This window comes from Triturus cristatus, chromosome 10 (genome assembly GCF_964204655.1).
Source record: "Triturus cristatus chromosome 10, aTriCri1.1, whole genome shotgun sequence".
Classification (NCBI taxonomy): Eukaryota; Metazoa; Chordata; class Amphibia; order Caudata; family Salamandridae; genus Triturus; species Triturus cristatus.
In genome coordinates, this window is record NC_140593.1 from 174,810,594 (window position 1) to 174,827,197 (window position 16,604).

The 16,604-nt window shown below is 37.3% G+C and overlaps 3 long non-coding RNA genes across 3 annotated transcripts; 2 read left to right on the forward strand and 1 right to left on the reverse strand.

Moving 5' to 3' along the window:
• Positions 1–1,545: 1,545 nt before the first annotated feature.
• On the reverse strand, positions 1,546–2,587 carry LOC146789173 (uncharacterized). The gene is made up of 3 exons (XR_014969761.1): positions 2,470–2,587; positions 2,139–2,217; positions 1,546–1,838 (listed from the first exon to the last, which is right to left on the reverse strand). It is a non-coding gene; the product is annotated as an uncharacterized LOC146789173 (long non-coding RNA).
• Positions 2,588–3,786: 1,199 nt separating this feature from the next.
• LOC146789174 (uncharacterized) lies at positions 3,787–4,865 on the forward strand. The gene is made up of 3 exons (XR_014969762.1): positions 3,787–3,883; positions 4,136–4,214; positions 4,515–4,865. It is a non-coding gene; the product is annotated as an uncharacterized LOC146789174 (long non-coding RNA).
• Positions 4,866–9,174: 4,309 nt separating this feature from the next.
• On the forward strand, positions 9,175–10,253 carry LOC146789175 (uncharacterized). The gene is made up of 3 exons (XR_014969763.1): positions 9,175–9,271; positions 9,524–9,602; positions 9,903–10,253. It is a non-coding gene; the product is annotated as an uncharacterized LOC146789175 (long non-coding RNA).
• The last annotated feature ends 6,351 nt before the right edge of the window (positions 10,254–16,604 follow it).

The following is a 16,604-nucleotide window of genomic DNA, read 5'->3' on the forward strand; positions in this document are numbered from 1 at the left end:
ATAGATAGATAGATAGATAGATAGATAGATAGATAGATAGATAGATAGATAGATAGATAGATAGATAGATAGATAGATAGATAGATATCGATCGATCGATCGATGGATGGATGGATGGATGGATGGATGGATGGATGGATGGATGGATGGATGGATGGATGGATAGATAGATAGATAGATAGATAGATAGATAGATAGATAGATAGATAGATAGATAGATAGATAGATAGATAGATAGATAGATAGATAGATAGATAGATAGATAGATAGATAGATAGATAGATAGATAGATAGATAGATAGATAGATAGATAGATAGATAGATAGATAGATAGATAGATAGATAGATAGATAGATAGATAGATAGATAGATGGATGGATGGATGGATGGATGGATGGATGGATGGATGGATGGATGGATGGATGGATGGATGGATGGATGGATGGATGGATGGATGGATGGATGGATGGATGGATGGATAGATTTAGAATTAGAATGGCACCACACAAACCTTTTGTTAATTCTGCTAAGCCATTCAATCTTGCTCAAGAGAATTGAGGAGGTGGGTACATGTGGAGTGGATAAATCTTAGTTCTATTCTTTTCATTTAGGCAAAACGCAATCCTTATTGCTACTCCCATGTCGACAAAAGTATTCTCTATATATTTATATTGCAAAGAATGTATTGACGCATTGCTCATGTAAAATATCGCTTTGGTTTAGGTACACTACTTATTCAAGTCTCCTTCCGAATTCATCCAACAGATTACCTAATGACTTCACTGTGCTCTCTATCATAGTCACTTAATGTGCCAAGAAAGTTCTCCAAGGTCAGAGAAGCAGTTTATCAGCACCTTATTTCTCTTATATCAGAATACAAAAGGTATTCTAGTCCTGGAAAGCTATGAATATTTCAGATGCTGTAGGTGATAAACGCAAATTGCTTAGGATGCTCCATATGTCATTGTGCACCAGCACAGCACTTAGACACTGCATCTCAAGTCACTCTGTCCTTTTTAGTGCAGGAAAAAATACAATGCGGCATGGTCTTTTCCCTTTCATATCTCTCTGTACAACTTGCGTCCCTTTTATTGGTTTTCAACAATGTTTGCTTTTACAACAAGTGAGTTGATAATGTAATTTTGTAATGACTTTATTTGACAGCAATATATTTTATTTTGGCTTTCCTCATGTGTCTTATTAATTTAGTTATCTCTTCAACAAAGGGGAACCAAATAACCCTCCGGCATCTGGGAATGTAAATGATATATAGAAAAAGATAATGCCCTGGACTGATACTCTCACATAAGTTTAGGCGAAGAGATAGATGAATTATCTCTCCCCTGGAGTAATATTTATTTCTCCAACAAAACCTGTATTATTAAATTTTTGTGACCAAGTCAACGGCGATTCCAATGAAAACCAAAAATGTATCAATTACTTTTTATAAGTGTGAGGATATTTATTTTCTACCACACTTTTTTTGAAATTCTTTTGTTTTTAGACATATATATACAAACAAATACAATATTTACAATACTTACATATAGCACAATCACTGAACATATACATATCATCAAACGCCCTTTTTAATGTACCAGGATGCTTATGGGCTTTTTTTGAAACAGCATTCCTATATATAGAAGATCACTACTAAAGACGCACTACGAGATTTTGTCGTTTACAATCTCCTAATTATTTTGAGTGCTCTTTCACAAATAAGTCAAAACATAAATCATAATCCAGTGAGTGTCTTCAAAATAAATGTCGACGCGTTTCAGCCAAATAACTCTTTTGGCCTCATCAGGACTAGGGCATCCGAACCAATAATTTACAACCTGTAAGAACAAATTAATTGTCCCTATTAATATCCATCTTATCTCTATTTAGATTATATACACAGAAACACAGGAATAATATTAAAAGACACTATATTACAGTTATATTACAACAGTTCAAAACTGAAGTGGCGGCTCATACAACAAAACGTAGAACTTCAAATAAAACACCCAGAGTGTATAACAACCTTACAACCCAATCTAATATATCACCGACAGTGAATGTCAAGCAATTAGGTGTATTAATATGTGATATGTTGAATAAACTTAAAATACCTTATATTGAAAACTGCATATTACCTATTGTCCAATTAGGGTATGGTCGGAACAAATAATCGTCTTTTCTTTCTTTCTTTTTTCTATAAATTATTTTGGCGGGCTAAAAGCAATCAAAACCAAAAATTATCTCAATGGAAAATCACTCCACCTATAATCAATGTATCTATTTCCAAGTCACTGACTCCCACATCCGTTACCCTTTATCTTAAAGTCAGTATAATCTCAAAGTGCATCGATTGTATCGTTATTTAAAACGAGAAAACCCAAAGTAATTGACACCGTAGGTTACACCCATTAGGGGAAATTAGATAATAGAACCTGCCTATTATTGAAAAGGATATGTGGTACATACCTTGTGTATAATTATTCGACCCTTCCAAAACCACTCGTTATACGGTTCAAGTATTCTGCATATGTTTGTGCATATACACTGTTTTAGCACTGCTTGAGGTCGCCTCGCTCTCAACTCTGTCAATAGAACCAATAAAAAAACAAAATCTAAGTATCAATTCTCTTTAGCCTTGGTGTAACGGTAGGTATATTTACACTTTTGCCGAATCGTACGTCTCCTTACCTCGAAGTTTATACACAGGACCCACTTCTAACGTTCCTTCTCCCTCCAGTCTACACGGATCGCGTCCGATGTCACGTGATGCGGAAGTCTATTTAAACCCGGCAAATATTGCCGTAAACATAATAAAAGGACCACTCTCTCTATGTTGATGGTAGACAACGACATTGCCAACCATAGACCTAGTAAAAGGACTACTATTCAACTGAAACGGAGAACAGTAAGTTTATACATACGGAAACGAATAAATACCCAAATTCACCAAAATGCACATATATGTTATTGCCGCCATCATGGAAAGTCCTAATCAGGTCCTAATGGATTCAATTCAGAGTGGGGATAATTGAATAATATTAAATGCCCTAAACTAGCGTTATATGCTCTTCTTTTCTTTTACTCATTAAATACCTGCTTAAACAAGATTGAAAATAAAGTGCAAAAAAATGTAGAGAAGTTACCTTATATCCCAGTATATTACCGCCACTCCTTACATTGGCGGTAATATACTGGGATATAAGGTAACTTCTCTACATTTTTTTGCACTTTATTTTCAATCTTGTTTAAGCAGGTATTTAATGAGTAAAAGAAAAGAAGAGCATATAACGCTAGTTTAGGGCATTTAATATTATTCAATTATCCCCACTCTGAATTGAATCCATTAGGACCTGATTAGGACTTTCCATGATGGCGGCAATAACATATATGTGCATTTTGGTGAATTTGGGTATTTATTCGTTTCCGTATGTATAAACTTACTGTTCTCCGTTTCAGTTGAATAGTAGTCCTTTTACTAGGTCTATGGTTGGCAATGTCGTTGTCTACCATCAACATAGAGAGAGTGGTCCTTTTATTATGTTTACGGCAATATTTGCCGGGTTTAAATAGACTTCCGCATCACGTGACATCGGACGCGATCCGTGTAGACTGGAGGGAGAAGGAACGTTAGAAGTGGGTCCTGTGTATAAACTTCGAGGTAAGGAGACGTACGATTCGGCAAAAGTGTAAATATACCTACCGTTACACCAAGGCTAAAGAGAATTGATACTTAGATTTTGTTTTTTTATTGGTTCTATTGACAGAGTTGAGAGCGAGGCGACCTCAAGCAGTGCTAAAACAGTGTATATGCACAAACATATGCAGAATACTTGAACCGTATAACGAGTGGTTTTGGAAGGGTCGAATAATTATACACAAGGTATGTACCACATATCCTTTTCAATAATAGGCAGGTTCTATTATCTAATTTCCCCTAATGGGTGTAACCTACGGTGTCAATTACTTTGGGTTTTCTCGTTTTAAATAACGATACAATCGATGCACTTTGAGATTATACTGACTTTAAGATAAAGGGTAACGGATGTGGGAGTCAGTGACTTGGAAATAGATACATTGATTATAGGTGGAGTGATTTTCCATTGAGATAATTTTTGGTTTTGATTGCTTTTAGCCCGCCAAAATAATTTATAGAAAAAAGAAAGAAAGAAAAGACGATTATTTGTTCCGACCATACCCTAATTGGACAATAGGTAATATGCAGTTTTCAATATAAGGTATTTTAAGTTTATTCAACATATCACATATTAATACACCTAATTGCTTGACATTCACTGTCGGTGATATATTAGATTGGGTTGTAAGGTTGTTATACACTCTGGGTGTTTTATTTGAAGTTCTACGTTTTGTTGTATGAGCCGCCACTTCAGTTTTGAACTGTTGTAATATAACTGTAATATAGTGTCTTTTAATATTATTCCTGTGTTTCTGTGTATATAATCTAAATAGAGATAAGATGGATATTAATAGGGACAATTAATTTGTTCTTACAGGTTGTAAATTATTGGTTCGGATGCCCTAGTCCTGATGAGGCCAAAAGAGTTATTTGGCTGAAACGCGTCGACATTTATTTTGAAGACACTCACTGGATTATGATTTATGTTTTGACTTATTTGTGAAAGAGCACTCAAAATAATTAGGAGATTGTAAACGACAAAATCTCGTAGTGCGTCTTTAGTAGTGATCTTCTATATATAGGAATGCTGTTTCAAAAAAAGCCCATAAGCATCCTGGTACATTAAAAAGGGCGTTTGATGATATGTATATGTTCAGTGATTGTGCTATATGTAAGTATTGTAAATATTGTATTTGTTTGTATATATATGTCTAAAAACAAAAGAATTTCAAAAAAAGTGTGGTAGAAAATAAATATCCTCACACTTATAAAAAGTAATTGATACATTTTTGGTTTTCATTGGAATCGCCGTTGACTTGGTCACAAAATTTAATAATACAGGTTTTGTTGGAGAAATAAATATTACTCCAGGGGAGAGATAATTCATCTATCTCTTCGCCTAAACTTATGTGAGAGTATCAGTCCCGAGGCATTATCTTTTTCTATATATCATTTACATTCCCAGATGCCGGAGGGTTATTTGGGTTCCCCCCTTTGTTGAAGAGATTTATATTTACACCTAGTTAGGTGTGAGGGTACTAACTATAAAAAGAGAGATACATCCTTTGAGAGTATTTGAGTAAAAGAAATAGTAAAGATATGAGTCAACTGGCTTTTCTAATTCTAATTTTATAAATATTTTGTTATTGTGTACACAGGAACAGGAATATAGTAGCTATAGACATTCATTGATATGACAGAACCCCTATTAGTGAGTTACACTGAAGAAGAAATAAGTGCCCTGTGCAAAATCCCTTCGTTACTAAGTGGAGATCAAACAGTCACACAGGTCCTGAATATTGATAAAGTTGAGAGATTGAAACAACTGAAAAAGAAAAACATTAGAACCCAACTTCATGCACAAGTGTTGCTGGAACATCTAAAAAACAACACCATCCCAGTTGGACTCCAAGTGAGAAATATTCCGGTAATCTTTATCACTGATAAGGCTTATTTGGGTAAATTTGGTGGAGTAGGTACAAAATGCTCCATAGATTGGATGGCATTATCAATAGAAACTGCCCTCAGACTGAATGAAGAAGAACTCAAAGAAATTCAGCTATTAGAACAAGAAATCTTGGGAGATACCACCATAAAAGACTCTAAATCTTTGTTGGAAACAGTCGAAAAAACAATAGCGGAATTCAAAATTCATACCACAAATCAAAAAACTACAAAAGTGGCTAGAGACATAAAAAACTTTAAATTGGAAGAGATTTACCCTTATTTAAAGGAAGATTTTTATCAGAACAATAATCCCAGCTCCCTAAATCTGCAATATAGGGGTAGATCACGAAATAAATTCATTACTTTTTCAGACACCTCCTCAGATTCTGACCAAGGGTCCTATAATAATTATCATCCAAACCCACAATATCCCAGATCCCAACCCTTTTTTTGGCAGAGGCCGGTATCGAGGGAGAGGAGGAGGAACAAGATGGAGAGGATACAATACACAAGTTGGCCAATATCACCAACAAGGCCAATATCAGACTCCAGAACAATATCAAAATCAGGATCCAGAGACTTTCAGAACCAGGAAGAAGACATACAGACGTTGAATATAAACAACTTACATAAGCAAGATAGATTAGAGACTATACCTATATATAATCTATCTAAATACACGCCCACTCAAACAGAATTGTTGGTTTTGAATAAAGGGTTATCTTTTGTTCCCACAGCCCTACAAAATCCTGTGGACACTAAAACTGAGATTCTACACTTTTTGAGAAAGGTTAGGCTTCAAGCCTTCTTCTTAGAAAAAGAAAAAAATGAACAGTTAAATATTAGTGGCCTAAGAAATAAATCAAATTTCATCCCAGAAAGCATTCTTCTGCCTACAGAAATTTTGATCTTCGAGGAACAAATTCTAAGAGAACTTGACGCATTACAAAACAAGAACGTTTTTTTCAATGCTAACTGCAGTAAACAGGAATTTCAAGCCCTTAAAGATTTAGCCAATAACCCTACAATAATAATTAAGCCGGCTGATAAAGGGGGTGGAATCGTGCTTTGGGATACAGACAAATATGATCATGAAGTTATTCGACAATTGTCTAATCCAATGCATTACAGATTACTGGGAACTAACCCTACACTCGAGTTAAAATCAGAGATCTTTGAGATTACCAAAGATGGTTTAGAGGGAGGTTGGTTATGTAAGAACGAGTTTGATTATCTCAATAGTGACAAAACTAAGACACCAAGTATATATGTTTTACCAAAGGTGCACAAAACATTGATAGATCCACCAGGTAGACCCATTGTGTCTGCATGTGGTTCTATTTTGGAACCATTGGCCAAATACATTGATACTTTTCTGATTCCTTTGGTGAAAAAGACTCCATCCTATGTGAGAGATACAATGGATTTGATATCGAAGGTAGAAGGATTACCTTATAACAGAGAAAAACAACTTCTGGTGTCCTTCGATATCGAATCCTTGTATACCAACATTCCACAAGATGAGGCATTGGCTGTCATGCAATATAAACTGGATGAAAGAGATCGTCCCCATCAAGTTCCTACCGAATTCATAATAGCCCTAGCTACTTTATGCTTAAAAAATAATTTTTTTAATTTCAAAGAAAATTTGTACTTGCAAGTATCGGGAGTCGCAATGGGCTGCAGTTTTTCACCTGAAATAGCTAACCTAGTTATGGCTGAATTCGAAAAAAGATGGATATATAGTGACACCAACCCATTTTTAACCAATATTGGGTTTTGGTGTCGCTATATAGATGATATTTTTATGATTTGGGATGGAGATGATACATGTCTACAAGACTTTCACAACTGGCTAAACTCAAGAACAGCTGAATTTAACTTCACTAAAAGTGCTGACCATGACAAAATAAACTTTCTGGATGTCTTTATCCAACAGGAAAATGAAGTACTGGGGGTTTGTCTATACACTAAACCGACAGACCGTAACACTCTTTTACATTTTACAAGTAGCCACCCACGTACTTTAAAGGAAAATTTGCCGTACGGACAATTTCTCCGTGTAAGAAGAAATTGTACAAACAAAAAAGACTTTTTCACTAATGCAGAGATATTAAAAGACAAATTAATAACTCGAGGATACCCGAAAAAATTAGTGAAAGGTGCACTCAAAAGAGCGTGGTACACCCCGAGGGAAGTCTTATTAGTTCCAAAAGCAAAGGATAAAATCACTCCATTGACATGTGTGTTGACTTTTGATCCAAAAGCTAATAAAGTCAAAAAAATTGTCCAAAATAACTGGAAAATAATTGAGCCTTTGGGAATTTCGAAACCTTTGTTTGCTTTTAAAAAAGGTAAAAATATCCGACAACAACTCGTGAGGGCTACAAGACAGACAGAAATACCAAGAAAAGATCTGCGGAACCTCCTGCAATTACCACCGGTAGTTGGTCACTTCCGATGCCAAAACTGTGTGGCATGTAATCTAACAGAAGACTCCAAACAGTTGGAGATTAATGGCCTTACGCACTACCAAAAAACATTTTCCAATTGCAATTCAAAAAATGCAATTTATTGCATAAAGTGTCCTTGTAATAAATATTACATAGGCCAGACAACACAGCATGTAAAGAAACGTATATTGCAACACAAATCAAGAATTAAATGTAAAGTTCAGGGGGCCCCATTGGTGCAGCATTTTCAGAACCATCTGCATTCAGAAAATGACTTAAAATGGTCAGTAATGTGTTTAGTCGGTAATTTCGAAAAAACTGAGTTACAAACAAAACTTAACAGATTAGAGGCCAGACTAATAGCGAAATATCATACCACAACGCTAGGCCTTAATGATAAAGATGAGATCTGGGCTCTTATACAATAATGGAGCGTAAAAAGGGTTCACATGTTCTTCAGACGATGTTGCTTGCAATGGTCGGTTCGTACTTATCTACACTAATGTATTGTGGATAGCTAGAATGTAAGGAGTGGCGGTAATATACTGGGATATAAGGTAACTTCTCTACATTTTTTTGCACTTTATTTTCAATCTTGTTTAAGCAGGTATTTAATGAGTAAAAGAAAAGAAGAGCATATAACGCTAGTTTAGGGCATTTAATATTATTCAATTATCCCCACTCTGAATTGAATCCATTAGGACCTGATTAGGACTTTCCATGATGGCGGCAATAACATATATGTGCATTTTGGTGAATTTGGGTATTTATTCGTTTCCGTATGTATAAACTTACTGTTCTCCGTTTCAGTTGAATAGTAGTCCTTTTACTAGGTCTATGGTTGGCAATGTCGTTGTCTACCATCAACATAGAGAGAGTGGTCCTTTTATTATGTTTACGGCAATATTTGCCGGGTTTAAATAGACTTCCGCATCACGTGACATCGGACGCGATCCGTGTAGACTGGAGGGAGAAGGAACGTTAGAAGTGGGTCCTGTGTATAAACTTCGAGGTAAGGAGACGTACGATTCGGCAAAAGTGTAAATATACCTACCGTTACACCAAGGCTAAAGAGAATTGATACTTAGATTTTGTTTTTTTATTGGTTCTATTGACAGAGTTGAGAGCGAGGCGACCTCAAGCAGTGCTAAAACAGTGTATATGCACAAACATATGCAGAATACTTGAACCGTATAACGAGTGGTTTTGGAAGGGTCGAATAATTATACACAAGGTATGTACCACATATCCTTTTCAATAATAGGCAGGTTCTATTATCTAATTTCCCCTAATGGGTGTAACCTACGGTGTCAATTACTTTGGGTTTTCTCGTTTTAAATAACGATACAATCGATGCACTTTGAGATTATACTGACTTTAAGATAAAGGGTAACGGATGTGGGAGTCAGTGACTTGGAAATAGATACATTGATTATAGGTGGAGTGATTTTCCATTGAGATAATTTTTGGTTTTGATTGCTTTTAGCCCGCCAAAATAATTTATAGAAAAAAGAAAGAAAGAAAAGACGATTATTTGTTCCGACCATACCCTAATTGGACAATAGGTAATATGCAGTTTTCAATATAAGGTATTTTAAGTTTATTCAACATATCACATATTAATACACCTAATTGCTTGACATTCACTGTCGGTGATATATTAGATTGGGTTGTAAGGTTGTTATACACTCTGGGTGTTTTATTTGAAGTTCTACGTTTTGTTGTATGAGCCGCCACTTCAGTTTTGAACTGTTGTAATATAACTGTAATATAGTGTCTTTTAATATTATTCCTGTGTTTCTGTGTATATAATCTAAATAGAGATAAGATGGATATTAATAGGGACAATTAATTTGTTCTTACAGGTTGTAAATTATTGGTTCGGATGCCCTAGTCCTGATGAGGCCAAAAGAGTTATTTGGCTGAAACGCGTCGACATTTATTTTGAAGACACTCACTGGATTATGATTTATGTTTTGACTTATTTGTGAAAGAGCACTCAAAATAATTAGGAGATTGTAAACGACAAAATCTCGTAGTGCGTCTTTAGTAGTGATCTTCTATATATAGGAATGCTGTTTCAAAAAAAGCCCATAAGCATCCTGGTACATTAAAAAGGGCGTTTGATGATATGTATATGTTCAGTGATTGTGCTATATGTAAGTATTGTAAATATTGTATTTGTTTGTATATATATGTCTAAAAACAAAAGAATTTCAAAAAAAGTGTGGTAGAAAATAAATATCCTCACACTTATAAAAAGTAATTGATACATTTTTGGTTTTCATTGGAATCGCCGTTGACTTGGTCACAAAATTTAATAATACAGGTTTTGTTGGAGAAATAAATATTACTCCAGGGGAGAGATAATTCATCTATCTCTTCGCCTAAACTTATGTGAGAGTATCAGTCCCGAGGCATTATCTTTTTCTATATATTATTAATTTAGTTAGGCCCTGGTTATAATTTGGCAAATCTCGAGTGCTCAATAATACTCAAATTGTGTGTGGTTTCCACAATGTAAGTCATACTGTAAATAAATGGCTTTTTGCAGGGTTCCCCATCACTTTTTGCCCCACTCTTTGAAAATGTTGGACTGATGTTGCTGGTTTTTTTACACTGTAAGCGCACTGGGGCGTATCAAACAAGCCTCATTGTCAGTCCTCTGACTGTTTAAAAGGGTATATGTCTAATTGGCTCACCCCCAATTGGCATAACTGTATATGATATTTCAACGTTTCAAAATAAACGTTGCATTAAGCCCAACTTGTTGCTCGAGTCAAATTGAATGTAACTTATACACAAATGACAACTTTAGAAAGTTGCCACCTGTTGCCCAGATTCCGGTGACCATTTGCCATTGCACACACGGTGCTGTCATCCAGACAGCCTTATGCAGTCATGAGGAGAAGTGTGATGACTTTCAGGAGAGAACTAAAGGGCCTGACATTGAAAGTGGTGTGACCTACTCCAGACAGGAAAGCCTAATAGGGTGTGAGCCCAAAGAGTGAACTTGAAAAGGGAAGCTGCTTTTTATAGGAAAATGGCAGTCACACATGAGATGGGCTGCTCTCTTTGTTTAGCAGACAGACTGGGATCTCAGATGGAGAGATGTAAGTCATTGCCAAACCATTTTTTCCGTGGACGTGTAGCCCTGAGATAGCCACACCTCTGTGATGTGCTAGAGAGCTACACATGCCAAGAGAATGGTTCCACCATGCTGGGAGTGGGCAGAATTGTGCATTCTAGGCTAGGTAGATGCCATTCTTCACATTAAGTTGTCACTAGGCAGGAAGGGACCTGGTAGTCTATTGTCTTGTACTCGCCATATCCTCCGAAGGCAAGAAATGGGTATAAAAGTGGCACCCCTGCACCCAGACCTCCCTGTTACAGCTATGGGAGTCATGAAATTAGAGGTTTCCTGCCTTGGCAAGTTGGTAGCCAAGAACGCCTGATTGCTACTGATTGTCAAGGTGCACCCCAGGAGATCAAGTCCTTAGTCCTGATGCTAAAAATTTGCACTTGAGTCTGCTAGACCTAGGAGAGTCTTCAAAGTGCAATTTGGTTCCCCAGCATCATGCTCAGCATCCTCTGAATCATTGAGCATGTTCAGCATCTCTTGCATCAGGACCACTCCATTGGCGGTTCACCCATAGACCTTGGAACTGTATTAAAGACTTCTTTAACTATGAGGTAACTCTTCAACTGGATCATTCTGGTCCCTGTTACTGGCTCTTTGCTGGAGTTGGTTGCCACAAGAGGGCCTTTATAGTTGTTTTCAATTCATAGCTAACTATAAACCGTGAGTCATGGTAGATTACAATGGTTTTTTGTGCTAAGTGAAAATATGTGATTTATTGATGCTTTTAAAGTCATATCTCAAGAACCCTCTGGTGGATGTTTGTTGTTGAGGCGTCTATTTAAAGATAAAAATGCAACCTATTTCTATTCAGTCAATCAATCAATCTAGCAGGGATTTGTAAATGCGCATGATAACCCACGAACTAGCATTCAGAAAAAAACTCCAAACACTGCTATTTCCTTAACCTCTCGATATCAGACTCTCTGACTTATACCATCGCTGTTATGTTTCTCCTAGCGCTGGGAAGCCTAAGGGCAGCTACGCGCTCTATAAATCCATAAACATAAACATAAAGCACAGCTATTCAACCGTGAGGGTCTCAAGGCGCTGGGGGTGCTGCTGATCCATCTGGGTGTGGAGGTACAGTCAGAGAGCAAGGTCTTGAGGTTGTTCCTGATTTAAGTCAACGATGCAGATTGCCCGAGGTGGAAGTGCAAGCAAACATTGCTGTTGGTTCCAATCCAGGAAGGGGTCAATGACCCCTTAATTGGTTGTGGATTTTTATTGTGTTGCATTTTCTTTTTATTCAGCTGTCTTGATACTTCTAAATGCCTTACACTTGTTCCATTGATTAAGCCTGACTGCCCTGAGCCACAGGTACCCAGGTCTGAGCTAAGGTTTTATAAAAGAACAGAAAACCTGGCTGGACCTTTCATGGGAATTGTGACTGTATCACACAGTGAGGCCACAAAACCACTCCAAATAATAAACCACTTTTCTCACATGGACAAATTACTTTTCAGCTTTTCCACACTATTTAAACTCAGGACAGAGCTACAGCAATAAATAATGCAGCAGGTGCAGTGGTACCAGGGGACTGGGGTTGAGGGATCCACTGTCCGCCAAATGTGGCTTTCTTTACTCCAAACCAACTGAATGGACAATTTCCTTGCAAGCATTAGGGCCTATGGGATCATTGTTATGCCACAGCCTACCGATTTCCGTTAGAATCTCCCTGGAAAAAATCATGCAGGCAGTTTACATTGGATTTGCAGTTACCACCCTGGTTGGGATTCGATTTCAGTGTCGAACACCTGCTTGCATGCATGTGTGTGTAGTGCTCAGATGGTTATCTGAGACGTAGTGTTTCCAGAACAAGGGCATTGTTTGTATTATGTATGTATCTATTCTCACATCAAATTTTTTTTCAACGAAGACAGCAATGACCACATATTATAATCTGAATTCCAAACAAATGTTGCAGAATCACCCTTTTTCTTTGCAGGGGGCACATATTGGCATTGTACAATGGTTTACACAAGAGCTGCAATACCCACTGTATAATAAGAAAGCATGACTATTATTGAAGCACATGTGCTTTAAAACTTTGTGTTTATTTCCTTACATACTTCCTGCAACATTTTTTGCCGTGCTATTTCACTAGGATTATGAAAACTAATAAAAACAAAAAAACGAGATGTAACCATGGTTTGGTAACAATAGAGGGAGGTCACTGTAAAAAATCAGTAAACACAGAATTTCCTTCAAGGCCTATATAATTTTAACATACATTTGAACTGCTATTAGAAGCAAATCTGAGGTGCCTGGTGAGTTCTTGTTGCTTCTTAGAATGAATGTAAGTCTTGACTGAGATGAATGCAAATCAGGTTTCCAGCTTCTAGTGTTGCAGCTGAGAAGGTGAGATAGATACTTTTAAAGAGGTAGGGGAAGACAAAGGAAACCTTTGTTGGTAATTTTATGAAGAGAAAGCATCAGAGATGGAGAAGTGGAACCAAGACATCTTGTTTGTTTTTGTAGTTTGTGAGCGTGAATGCGATGTACTTCTTGATGGAAATTCTGAAAGGCTCCAGTGGTTTGAGATTATTTCTTCAAGCCATCACTGAGATGGGGTGATGAATTAAGATGTCATGTATTGTCTTGAGGTTTGCCAGCCAAACTGCCAAATTGGTAGTCAGTCCTGAAGGGAATCAACCCTTAAACCAGAAAGTGAAAGTAGTGATGCTGTCAATATTCATTCCACCAATCAACAGAAAAGGAGGTGTAAGATAACCTGAACATATACAATCTTACATTTAGTTATTGTTAGTACCATCCTTTACCATGTTCAATCACTGTGAGTGTGAACCCAAGATGTGAGCTAAACCTTTTCAATACCCATCAGCTTTTGAAATAGAGATTTTCATGCCACAGGGATCAATAAGAATATTCTTCAAATAGTTAAGTGGGTGTGCCTTTTTATCAGCCTGTACAATAGAAAGTCTGTCAATGATAATTGCCTCAAGTACCATTATTGTATATTCCAAAGTTATTGTGTCAGAATATCCATAAATGAGTTTGTTTTTTTGAGGATGAGAGGTTAGTACCATTGAGGACAGACATGTTCTTAAAAGTCCTTAAAAATACATGCAAAGATTGCTAAAACTAACACACATAGACCAAATCAGCATTATCTATATACAGTTGAAAACACAACAGGAATTTAATTTACATCCCCATTCATTTTTTGCATTTCAGATAGGTTGTAGACAAAAGTAAAATGCTACAACTTAAGTTTTACTGCATTAATCAGGTGGTGATCTCTCACACTGCTACTTTCCAAATCATCAACCACAATTATTTCCCCCAGCTTCTCCGTCCACCCTTTGATGAATTTAGCAACATAAATGTTAAACAGACTTTTAACCAATCAACATTCTTCTTAATCCAAACCATGAGATTCAAAATAGAAATAGACTTCAAATGTAAAAACAGTGGGTTAATTTTCTTCAAGAAGCCCCCAAATTGTAGGACCATGACACTAGCCTTTGTCAACCCAGACTTCTTGGAGCCTTAGCTGGAGAAGGGAAGAACTTTCCAGAAGCAGATGTGGGGGGTAGTATAGGGAATTCCTTCCCTTCAAAGGTTGGCTCCAGTTATAAATACTTTACCCTATGAATACTTCTTCAGTACACTCCCGGACCTGAGAACATTATAGAATATGGACTGACTGCTGCATGAGGCCTGACTGGCTCCCCCCAGTGGACTGCCTTTCTGCTTGAAGACTACACTGTCTCTGAGAAGTAAGACTGGACCTGTTCCATTCATCCCAAGCTAACCTGAGTGACTACAAAGCTTAGTTGTTAAGTTATGTAATGTTAAAATGACTTGTAAAGAGCATAGCTGCCCCAGTAATGGGGCTTCCCAGTTCTACTACATAATCATGTAATACCCAACACAATACAACCACAGGGATGGGAGTCAAGTACCTAAACATAGAAGCAATCTAAACTGTAAATAGCCAGGTCTTAAGTATTTTTCAGAAGCTATAGAGGTTCTGTGCTTTCCTTAGATAGAGGGGCAGTTTAATCCATTGGACCGGGGCCATGGCTTGAAGGATAGACCTAATCTCTTTCTTTTTCTGAGCTACAGAGACACAACAATCTCCAGAGATTGCTCTTCAACTGCCCAGCTGACCTGCTTCAGCTGGACGTGCAATTGAACCTGGCTGAGCCCTGCTGATCTCTGCAAAAGTGAGTCCCTGATCCCAAAAAGGTGCCTCTCCAGATCCACGACCTTTTGCTGGCATTAAAAAGCACTCCCCTTCAGAAAAAGAAGAAATCCTGAAGTTTTGGGCTCTTCGCACTTGTAAACGGGACAGTTTTTGCTAAGACTCTGCCTTCTGTGTTGGGAAAAAATGTGAATTCCTGGTGAACTCAAGTCTGTGTTCTGTAGTGACCGCCAGCGATGACCAGCAACATGAGATCTGAACTTCACGCTACCGCAAAAACAGCCAGCGGTAACCATCAACGCGAAGCTCCAGCAATGACCATTCATAATACGTGACCACTCTTCGTGCTACATCGATGATAGCCCACGCAGCCTGGCATGTTCTTTGCTGTACTGTGATGACCATCCGCAACACTCTTCCTGCTTCTCAATGCCTCCTTCGCCCCAAATGGAACTCTTTCCGCTGGACTTTGAGAAGGTAACTTTTTAAGCAGGACTAACCTGGTCACAGGATCCGGCCCACACTCATTTCCAGTCAGCCTGAACGTTTTCTTTCCCCAGTCTAGCATGACCTGATGACTGCAAGTGGCGCTTTGTGCTTTTAGGGATATACTTACCTAAAACTTCGATGTGCAGTATCTGTGGTTCTACTGATTGGATTTTTGTCATCTTGGTCTCATCATTTTATTTATTAAATTGTAATCTATTTTTTTTAATTTGTTTGGGACTTTTTCCTGTGTTTTGTTGTGACTTTATTACTGTTTTTATGCTGTATAAATACTTTAGCCATTGCCTCTAGGTTAAGCCTGACTACATTTGGTACTAACCTCTCATCCACAAGGTACCAGAAGGTTAACCACAGGTTAATTTAGTGCCTTTTGTGGTTTACTCTGCTGGGGATTGTGCTTTTTTTACTTGAGAGGAATTTTCACCCCCTCCAATCAATAACCCCATTTCTTATAGTAGACATTTAAAAATGCAATCACTTGCATACCATACATAAATTGAAGTTCCCCAAAAGAGCGAAGGGAGGAGTGACTAAAAAGCTGTTCAAGCTGATATGTAGAAGGCTTACCCAAGGAAGATTTTCAAGAGTTGATAAAGATTTAAGGAAGTGTAGCATTATCCAATTTTAGGGCATACTTTATTAATTCCAGAGTAACAAGTTTTAAATGTAATCAAAGTAGTTCAGAGAAACAAATTGAGCCACTTACCATTAACTGGTCAGGGAATATTTTCCGCTAGTGGTCCAGTGGCT